The following is an 11,349-nucleotide window of genomic DNA, read 5'->3' on the forward strand; positions in this document are numbered from 1 at the left end:
AGTTTTGATGAAAGCCCTTGAGAAATAGCCCAAAGAAGTGGGAATAACAGACAGGAGGATCTACTGCATCAGTACGACTAAAGCAGAACTCAAGAAATAGACACATGATGGCAGAAGCCACTGAGGTGTGTTAAGGAAGCACCATGGCCAGTGACCTGGACTCATTTGTAAATGCTGTACAGTGAGATAATCTCTGAAACTGTAACATTCCAAAAGGAGCAGAGATCTTCAAAGTAGAACTAAAAACTAAGATCTGCCACCTTATAATTAGTGAGGATTCAGACTCCAAGGATGTCCTGCTGATCAGATATCCTATTACTGTCTTCTCACTGCCTTTTACCTGACCACGTAGAGAAGTTTTCTTGCATAACTTCTACAAATATCTAAAATTCCTTAGCAGAAGCAATAACCATTTAAAATCAGTGCTAAAAATATAAAAACCTTTTGTTGTTTCATACTGACAAAGAAGAATAAAAGAGCATTCTATCCATATCCAGTTATATCCTTGGGGAAAAGTAAAACATAGATTGGACTTTTCCCATCTCAAAGATCAGGAGCAGCTTTCCATCCCAGATACCCTCAATGAAGCTTTGTTGTCTTAGAAACCTACCCAAATGCAATTACATTCCTTTTCTGTTCTGGGTTCCTAATTCAGGACTACCAGATTTATATCCTATAAAAAGATCTTATATAGGTACTGTGAAGAAATTCAATAGAACATCAACCTGAAAACAAATGAACATCAAAATACACATTCTATCAATGCTATGACTAATCATAACCACTAAGTTATTAAGGAATACCTATCTCCTGAGATCAACATAGCAGCTGATACTGTACACTGCTTCCTTCAAATATCCTTTTTCTCAACTTTCTGTCTCAAGAAACCCTGGAAGGGACAGGGTTAGGATGTTGCAAACTTAAAGAGGAACAAAAATTAGATCATCAGTAACACAAAATAGAAAAAAGCAGGGGGAAAATACAGAAGGGAGACAAAAAATAAAAAGCCAAATAAGAAAACAGGTGCATATAAACTACAGATGGTATTCCTATGACAAACACTTTCAGAAATGTACACATTAAAATAAAATGAGAGCTATTTTTTAGCAAATTTCCATAACACCATTGGTCCAAAACAAACAAAACAAAAGTTTTCAGTGATAAGTGTCATATTTGCCAATAAGAAGCCCATGATTACAGTCAAAATTAATTTGACAGATTCAAATGCTACCTTTGTTAAGTAAAAATTAATGCTTCTGAACTCTGAAGTTTCATGGATAAATATGAATTAAACAAAACCTTCAAACAAAGGAGTTTGCTGAAGCCACAGATATTATGATCTGAAGACAATAAATGCTGAACTTCAAATTCTTCAAAGCACAATAGGATGTTCCAGAGCACATCAGAGCTCTATTCTAGACTCAAGATTTAAGGCTTAGCCTGAAAAAAGGGTGTACCTCTACCAAAGTCACTATACTGAGGTGAAGTAAAGACAAAAAGAAACACATAAATGACTATTACTTCATAGGATTACTATCTTTTTTATTCTAAGACACATTCAAAGCATTTTAAAGCCATTTGCTCTAAAATGTCTAAAATATCTTCAGATATTTAAAATATATATTTTTAAATAATTTGGTCAATTTATGTTATTACATTCTCATTTAAAACATATTTTTCAAAAAAATCTGCATCTAAACATCAACAAAGACATGAAAGATATAGTTTGCAGAAAAAAATGACTGTTTTGAGAATTCAAATTTTTTAAATACAAAAATGCTTTTTCGCTGTTTCATTTATTTATTTTTTTTCTGGTACCAGGGAATAAACTCAAGACTTTGTGCTTGTGAGGCAGCTGCGGTGCCACTAGCTAGTCCCCATCCCTGTTTTGTATTTGTTTTTAATCCAAAAGTAACACCTAAATATGAAAAGAGGACCAGGAGCTAATATATAGAGAAAAGCCAGGCATATTTTAACAAAGAGGATTTCCACTAATAAAGGAAAACGAGTAGTAGTAGATGATACTGAATATATATATTAAATATATATTCACATATATACATATATAAGTTTTTTAACATGTATCTTAAAATGTCTGAAGTTCACATAGATGTAGAAAACTGCAACAAAAATGGCTTGAGTGAATTTTCTTCTTACTGGAGTGGGCAGGCTATTATGTGCTAAAATTCTTACTAGAAAAGTTGTTCACACAACTTCCTACCTATTTGTATTGTATTCTGGAGTCCAAGTCATAATCATCATCCTTCCTCTAATCGATATACTACATGTTTGAATGTTCTATGCTTCTTTTCCATTTTGGGATAAAGCCTTTCGCTGGAATGTATTTCAGTAACAGGCACACTTTGTTGTACTGTGATAGATTTGGAATCCAGAGTACTCATATACGCTAGGTAAATGTTCTACCACTGACCTACGCCCCTGGCTCCACATATTTCATTAAAAACGCAGTACTTGAAAAATGTATAACTTATGTAGTAAGGTTTCATTGAACAATATTATGAGTTAATTGCTTCTTTACTTAGCAATAGACTGACATATCAATCTGGAATGTTTAAGTCTCTAAGCTTTTATTGCTATGGTTTGAATGTTTCTCTACCTTCAGAATGAAATTTAATTGTAACAGGAGGTCAGAACTTTAAGGAGTGGGTCATGAGGACTCTGTTCTTGTGAGTGAACTAATGTGATTATTATGGGAATGGTTAATTATCACAGGAGTGTATTCTAGATAAAAAAAATATAGCGATTGCTGCCCAGTTTCCCCGCTGTTTGGCTCTCTATGCAAAGTCTCTTTCCATGTTATGATATAACAAGAATGCCCTCCCTACGTGTGACTTCTCAGTCAGTATTAAACTTCCCAGCATCCAGAATGGTTAGCCAAATAAACTTCCATTGTTTATAATTTACTTAGTCCATGGTATTGCATTATGGCAGAACAAAAATGGGCTAAGACATTTCCTTTCAGATTAAGAATTGTGGACGATTTCATTTTATAAAGTGAACAACAATAATCTCTCCCATCTGGTACATTCTTCTGCAGTGTGATTGTGCCCTCCTCTCATGGGAGTGTAGCGGGTAACTTTTACATTTCCTTGAATCTTGCCCAGGCCAATGACCTGTGAGGAATACAATGATACCACCCCATGCAGCAACTGACTGGTTCAAGAGCTTCTGCCTCCTGTCTCTGGAGATGCATCTGCCGTATGAAAAAATGTTACAACAGGAAAACCAAGCTGTCACTGCCTTAGCCAAAGGCAAGCGAGCCTTCTCTGTGAGGAGAGGGAGGGCTTAAGATGCAAGAAGGAGCTGGACTTGTTCAGTTAAGAATCCTGACATCTTGCAAAGAAATCCTGCAGGCTTAGTCCTGCTCAGGCCCACAGACTGCGCACAGGGCACGCAGAAGAGTGATTTCCAAATGACAACATTTGAATAAAATATGAGTGTCTCTGGACACTAAATTTTAAGGTAACATGCCAAAGGAGTAGAAAAACAAGCAATCATTAAATTGTCTGGCTTTATTTGTACCAATTTTATACTCTTTTAGGCTACTGAATTTTATGAGGCTTCATCTGTCTAAGTATAAAACTTTTATAACCAGTTTCATATGGGTTAACTTTCCAAGATGTATGGCCTTACTGTTGTATGCCTCTTGCTAATTACCAAAAAGGCAGTTCCTAAGCTTAAGAGAGCTTATTGAAAAAAGGTATTACCAAACTGCTCATTAGCCAACATAAAGACTAAAAACAGGCAAAAAGAAAGTTTAAAAATCTGAATCATTAGCTGGGTGCCAAAATTAATTTACCTCCTTACATACAATGTGTACCAATAATAGATCTTGAGTTTACTTCTAAACATTTTTGAGGCTGAATACCACAAAATAAAATTCTAATAGGTATAGAATATAAAACTATTTTTCTCAAAGGCCAGACATTACTTATCAATTTATTTTCTTCCACATTACAATATTGAGAGTATTTCAAATAATAAATAATATGAATAAATATGCTTCACAAGGGATATAAATGTCAAATGCTCAGGAAACACTGTGTTAATTTCTGTTAATAATTGAGACTTCACTGTCAAATATTTACATAACATACTTTAAATTAAACTAAAAATTATGTATTTAGCATAATTGAAGTGGCATTTTTCCAACGGGTAATTCTCTTTAAAAGCTTGCTCAGAATCTATTATGAATGCTGTAATAAAATTTCATTATTGCAATTCTTTTGATTCATGTTGCTGTAAGGCATTTCTACTTCCTGTCATAATTTTCTGACTACAGGTTTGTAATTTAATAACTCCTTTATTTACAATATATATGAAATTTTACAATATCTGTATTCATTATACCAATACATATGAAGCAGTCATAAATTTATGCTTTCAATGTTTAAGATTTTGATTTTTCACTGATTTATTCATGGAAAGCCAAATTATATGAACATATAAAATTAAAAGTTAGCATATCTGCCTTGACTAGAATGTGATTGTTACAGTACTCTAACTTCAAGCAAATAAGATTTTTTTTCCTGTTATGAAACATATATGTGTAGTCGAAATTTATTTTGTTTTTGTTTTATATGTTTAAGAGGTACAACATGATGCTTTGATATACCTATAATGAAATGATTACAACAGTCCAGAAAATTAATCTATCCAGTATCTAATGTAGTTACTTTTCATCTATATATAGAAAGAGCACCTAATAACTTCTCAGCAAATTTTCAAAATACAGTATAATTAACAATAATCCTTATGTAATGTTAGACCTCTAGACTTGTTTATTTCACAATGATATTTATCATCAGCGAAACTATTTCTAACAAGAGTCAACTATCTGTGTTCCTATATTTTTAAAAAATTTCAAAGTGGCTCATTGCCAAAAATATCACATTTTTTTTGGTATTATTAATCTTAAATTTGTGAAAGACCTGAAATGTTTTTTGTAAGATATCATAGGTTTTCCAATTCAAGAAATCTTTCAGTAGCAGGAACTTTGGTTGTTTTGTTTTGTTTTGTTGTAAGAAAACCTTCCTGATAATTGCAATGAGTTAAAGATACAAAGATGTAACTTTTCCAGTGACCAGGTAATGCGGACCTTTCAAGCATCTAATGAAGATGTTTATGATTCTGAGCACCATTCAAACATCGCTTTTGCACTTCAGTTAAGATCTGTCATACAGCAGTGAATTTTGAGAAGTAAACAATAGGCTCAGGAAAAAAGCCACCCCCCAAAATTAGTTCTTCATTCTTGTGCACTGCCTTGAAAGCAAGTCATAGTGGCACACAATGATCTGTGTATTAGTTGCAAAACACTTCCAGATTATAGACAGAGTATTTAATCTCAGCATCACTCATGTTGTTTGATAGAAGCAGCTCCTGGTCTTCTATTGATCTCCATATTCCCTGATCCCTTGGGCCAGGGACTTGGTGTTCAGGAGGGGCCACAATGTGATTAATCTATGACATCTTCACCCGAAGTACTGGAACAATGCATGCCAAATCTTATAGTCTCTTAACCTTTTCTGGTGGCATTCTACATCAAACAGTGGGCTCTCTACATAGAGAGACTCTCATCAGCTGGTTCTAGACGAAAACATTATGAACAAATCCCCTTGCCAACCCAAAATATTTATGTGATATATCTGCTTCAATTCTTCAAACACAAATAGACAAGACCTTCTCCATATGTGCATTCCTCCTTATTTAATCACATTTTGACAATATGACACATAGATTGGTAATTAGCCATCCATCTGGTAGAACTTTTCACAAGTAAAACTATTTTTTTTAGATGTACAAAGAGGCTATGGAGAATTATTTTTTAAATTAACTTAATTATTTCATTAAATTCATCAAAAACTCCTGAAGCACAGAAGATGATAATTATATATTTATTAGAAGTTAATTAGTAAGAGGTTTTTTTGTGGCAATCCTGGACTTTCAGTTTTGAATTATTTCATTAAATAAGTAAGGAAAATAAAGAAAGTCTAAGACTGGTCATGGTAATATTTCCAAAATTTTATGTTCCTGGAATTTATTTTTCTTTAGTGGTAGTGGAGGCAGAAAAGAAGAAAACTAGTTTCTTGTCTTGGCTATGTCTAGGGAAAGAGATATAGTGTATTTTGGTTTTAAATTTTCAGTGGTCTCAGAACACAATTCATTAATCTCAACTAGAAAAATATTTATATTTTTACAGGACAGCTACTTCTGCCTTCCTAAGCACGATAACGACTGTGAATCACTAGTCAACAAGGCCCTCCTTTGATCCTCTGAAGAGTCTTAGCACAAAAAGAGCCAAGAAGGGTTAAGACTGTCTCAAGCATGGACTTGGGAACAGGAATTTCTGGGGCTGAGAGACAAGGAGGAGATTAATGACAACTGTATGATGATCTATATTCTGTATCCAAATTCTGTAGACACAATTACATGGCCACCTGAAGCAATGCTTCTTCAACTGTGGAGGGTAAAGATTGTGTCTTTGTCTTTCTTACCTTTTATCTCTAAACAATATATAAAGTACACCAAGATGGATTTCTTAAAAATGTGCATATAATATATAAATCATTTTAAGATTTAATTAGATTCCAAAAATCTAAAATCACTCCTTTTAGTTGGTGCCATGGCTTTAAGCACACTTTCTCATCCTCTACCCTAGCTTACCATGGAGCAGGCTCTGAGTAGTGTCTCATGACATCCTATGCTGAACAGTGGCTTCTGGGATTCCCAACACACATCTCAAAAGGAAGAGTAAAGGATATGATGTGAAGCACAGGCAATCCTTCTTATCTGTGGATTCCATAGTTGTTAACTCATTTAATCAGAAAATTCTATTTATATCTCCAAACCCAACACTACTCACTATGTTTCCCTGTCATTCATGAACACAAACACAGCAGAGAGAACAAGTCATTCAACACACTCTTCCCACCTGAGGGCCAATAGGCAATGCTCTGCTTTTTTGTTTCATTTCTTTTACTCCAAGCAAATTTCATTTTTTAAAGTGTATTTATTAGCCACTGTTTTCACATTCCTGTATTTTTGTTGGTGATTTCACCATTTAAAACAACTCATAAGCAGACTGCAAAAGTGCTATCTAATATTCCTGAGCATCAGAAGCCTGTGATGTGTCTGTCGAGAAAATATGAATTAGATAACCTTTGTTATGACTTAAATGACATTGTTATTGGCTGTGAAACCAGGCAATAAATAAAAACTGTACATGAAGTGTCTTTAACCAGAAACCTACTTAAAACAAGTTTATGCATGGATCCATTGATTAAAATGTTATGACTAGATTCTGTCAGGATCCAGTTCTATTTTGTAGGCACTATGATTCACTATCGCTTGGTGACAAGCTTAAAAATCTAGATTTTTGCCATGTTAATTTGTATCCATTGAGCAAACACAAAACACAACTAAAAATGTCTGCAAGTATTTTAGGACTGTATTGAAAAAGAGAAATAGCTTCTAAATTTGGACTTTGCTCCATAACAAAAAATAAATCGGTTGAATATCTCTGTGCATATTTACAAAGCTGAGATATTTATTTAAATTGCTTCTATAAAATAAATGTTTCATATTTAAGTATAGGGTTGAATCTTTAAAAAATATACACATATTGCATACTAAAAGGTTGATCAAAGTGCTTTGAAAGAATAATGTTTCAGTCATTTTTGGATTTTAAAGAATTATTAAGTATTTACATTCCTTTATGAGGTAAGACTCAGGCCTCAGGATTTATAAATTAAGCAAATAATATATATTTTATATAAATATGTTTTATATTTTTGTTTTTTATATTTTATATATTTATATTAAATATATTTAAAGGTCACAAGGACATCTGCTAAATGTATGATCTCTCAACTCTCACCATGGTCATTTCTGAGATAGCAAACAAAGAAAACATTAGGCTTAATTAAGTAGTTAAATGTGGTTGTTAATTTTAAAAATGAAAAAACTTGTACATTGAAAGGAACAAAATAAACAAACTAAATTAACATGTAGTTAAATAGATAGAAAAATACTTTAATCATTAAAGCAAAGCAATTAATTTTCAAAAACATTCATTCTACAAGTATAAAGAAAACTAGGGATATACTCTTAAGTAAAATAAATATGACACACATGTGCAAATACCAAATAGTTTCTCTGGTGTGAAAAACTAAAAGTGTAAATAAGATCCAAATGGTATAATTGACAATGTGAAATAGGAAGAAAAGGGCTAATGGTGTAGGGGAAGTGGGAAAGGTAAGGGAAAGGGTACAGAAAAAATATGAGAAAATGAAATAATGGAAACAAAGATTAGTAAATGAGGAAGGATGGAGTTGGTAAAGGGAGGGCAGGGACAAGGGGAACAAATGAGAATTAAGACCTGTCATGTAAAGGTACAAGATCCCATTGATGAATGTAACTGTACTGTATACCTAAAATGTACCAGTAAACTCAATGTAAAAAAAAAAAAAAAAAAAAAAAAACTTGGGGACCAGTGTCTAATGCCTTTCTAAAATGTTAAAGACAAGCACGAGTAAAGCCTACATTTTTCTTGAGATCTAAATGTCATCTGTAGTTGCTGAGTAAAAAGACCAATGGGTATGAAGGAGAAGAGTAGCCAGGAGAATTAAAGATCAGAAGAAATCCTTACAGAGGTGACTACTCTTCATTCTATTTGAACACCATTGGGAGGAAGGATGGATGTGCCTTCCTCCCAACCAATCTCAGAGAGCTTCCAAGACATAGGTCAGCTAAGATTCCGTTTTATAATTAGAATGAGTGTCCTAAACTGTAGGGATGTATAAGGATTGCTGGATTGCACTGCATCTCCAAAGAAGGCCATTAGTAAATACATATTTAGAGTATTTTAAAATTATTTAGACTTCTTATACAATTATTTCACTTCATTTTTGGTAGTTACTTATCTTCTAGAATGTTGTTTTTTAATAGAAAGGTTCTAGCTGGTACAGATTGTATATGCCAAGAAAAATACACTTCTCAAATGGATTATATTCAGGCAGCTATATCATAGTAATCTGTTTTATCACTTCTATTTTCACTGTATATTCCCATGTTTACAATAGGTATTTTGCACCCAAAAATGTAATTATGCTTTCATCTTCTATAAGATGAGTATATTTAATGTTCTCAATCTCAGGGCATACAAACATAAAATAATTTAACATTTCTTCAATTCTTTCTCCAATTTTCAAAGGCTCTACTTCCCTTTTTCCCTTTCCTTAATGAATAGGGAGAGATGAGATAGGTAGGGAAAGGAAAAAGAATCAAGATGTGTTATGTACATGTACCAACTCCCCATGAAAAAAGTAAGTAACTCTTACATGTACTAAAAGACTATTTTTCCAAAATGTGCCATATTCAAGTTGTCACATCCTATTCCACTTATAACACGTGGGTGGTATCATGGCTCTCTGGCGATGTTCGGTTTGAAAATCCTCATCTCACATTTAATTGACATCTCATCACCTCCCCACTCTCAAGGAGAAAACTCTATACTGTGAATGAACCAGAGTGTAGTCATTTCCTTTCTTCTTTTTCAAATGTTTGGTGGATAAAAGATCATTGTTACCCCTCAGTCCATATCGCAGTGGTTCTTTTACGTTTCTGACAATGACTTCAGTCATATCAAAATCATGGTTCCTTTCCAAGACACAACATGATGCCTTGAAACAATACAATAAAGAGGTACTTCCCAGTACCAACACATCCAACTCATGAATAAACCTTAATTCAAACAGATTAGACATGTCACCAACTTTCAGTACTCTGATATAAATTTTGATAATTATATTATTTAAAAGATCACATATTATGAGACCTCATTTTCATAGAATAATTAATCAAGAATATATAAAACGTAAAAAGGTATTAAATTTCCATCGCTGTTGCAGCCCTTTGATACTTATATCTTTCACATATTTTTGTCATTTCAAAATTTAGACAAATAAGAAATAAAAAGAAACTGAGTTATCCACTCATCTCATTTATTAGCAGTGGCCTTATAAATTGACCATGAATAAACATATTTAAAATCATAATTATATTTAATATATTTAATATATTTAATTATATTTAATACTACTATAAATTATATTTATTTTATAGTTTAAAGTAGTGTATATTTAATTAAAGGTAAAGAATTCAGCTATAATGCTATGACCACAAATAGATTGAAATACCTCATCAGTTTAGATTATGAAGAATTAAATGACTTTTGAGTGTGCCAATTTATTAATAACTTTTGAAATTGACTTTCTCCCTCTTGACTTATGTCTAAGTTCATTAGTGGTTCTGATAATTAAATTAAAACCTGGCCACTACCACATTCTCACATGGGACTGAACAGATGCAAACATAAATGTTTAATCATATTAGTGTCGTCCTTCACTCAAAATACTTTATGCAATTTTAAGCATTTCATTATTTTATGTCTCTACATGAGAGTGTTGGGCAGCCTTTGGTCCTCATGGACCATGTAGACCGAACGTACAGGTGACAAAGGTGTTTCTTCTTTGTGTGTGAAAAAAATGCCAAAGTTGAGGCAAAATTTACCTTGAGAAAGTAATTTAACACAATTACCTTGTGTTTTAAGTTACACAATATTAACGTATTCATGGACCATTTTCAACCAAAGAGCTTTTAATCTTTAACGATGTCCTTTGACCATATTATAGAAAAAACATTGTGCTTTTATAATCCTAGAACACTTATAAATGTGTTTCTGTGCTACTTGTCTCCTATGAACCGTCTCAACATCCTTTATACACTTAAGGCAAGTGACAGAAGGCAGAGTGCACATTATTCTAGCTTATCCTATTAAATGTGCCACATGTTACCAGATTTTGTGTCAGTTTATGTTACTGCATTCTCTCAGAATCACTGTGGAGCTCTCCTCTGATTATCCTATTCATTGTTTTAACTTTATGTGGGAACTGTCAGAAACAAACATGTTCACTACCCATTAACTCTGTCTCCTCTCCTCACCCAGTGGTGTCCCTTTCTTGTTTACTCTGTTTTTGTGTATACTCCTATCAGGTTCTGAGAATAGGCAACCAGCATTTATCTTTTATTTATGTGTTTTGTTACTTCTGAATGTAAACATTACTCTGTGCTGAGCACTCAATAAATAGTCTACCAAACATTAAACTGACAAAATATCTAAATTGGACATATATATCAAATAAATCTTAATTCATTTTAATTGAAATCTAAATCAGAATCTGGAAGTCTTTCCAAATCCAAGAGGCAATGAAAAATTTAAGCAATTCTAAATGAAATATATCTATATATATATATATATATATATACACA

General features: G+C 32.8%; 1 protein-coding gene and 1 long non-coding RNA gene across 2 annotated transcripts in view; one reads left to right on the top strand and one right to left on the bottom strand.

Moving 5' to 3' along the window:
• LOC104850412 overlaps positions 1 to 3,171 on the top strand; it is a 10,954-nt gene extending 7,783 nt beyond the window's left edge. The window contains exon 4 of the long non-coding RNA XR_776972.1: positions 3,126 to 3,171. This is a non-coding gene — a long non-coding RNA (uncharacterized LOC104850412). The remainder of the gene's footprint in view (positions 1 to 3,125) is intronic.
• Positions 1 to 11,349, bottom strand: part of Dok6 (docking protein 6) — a 419,379-nt gene that overhangs the window by 344,128 nt on the left and 63,902 nt on the right. The gene's annotated exons all lie outside the window — the stretch shown is intronic.

The sequence above is a fragment of the Fukomys damarensis genome, unplaced genomic scaffold, assembly GCF_012274545.1.
Source record: "Fukomys damarensis isolate Sample0158 unplaced genomic scaffold, DMR_v1.0_HiC HiC_scaffold_30, whole genome shotgun sequence".
NCBI classification, from domain to species: domain Eukaryota; kingdom Metazoa; phylum Chordata; class Mammalia; order Rodentia; family Bathyergidae; genus Fukomys; species Fukomys damarensis.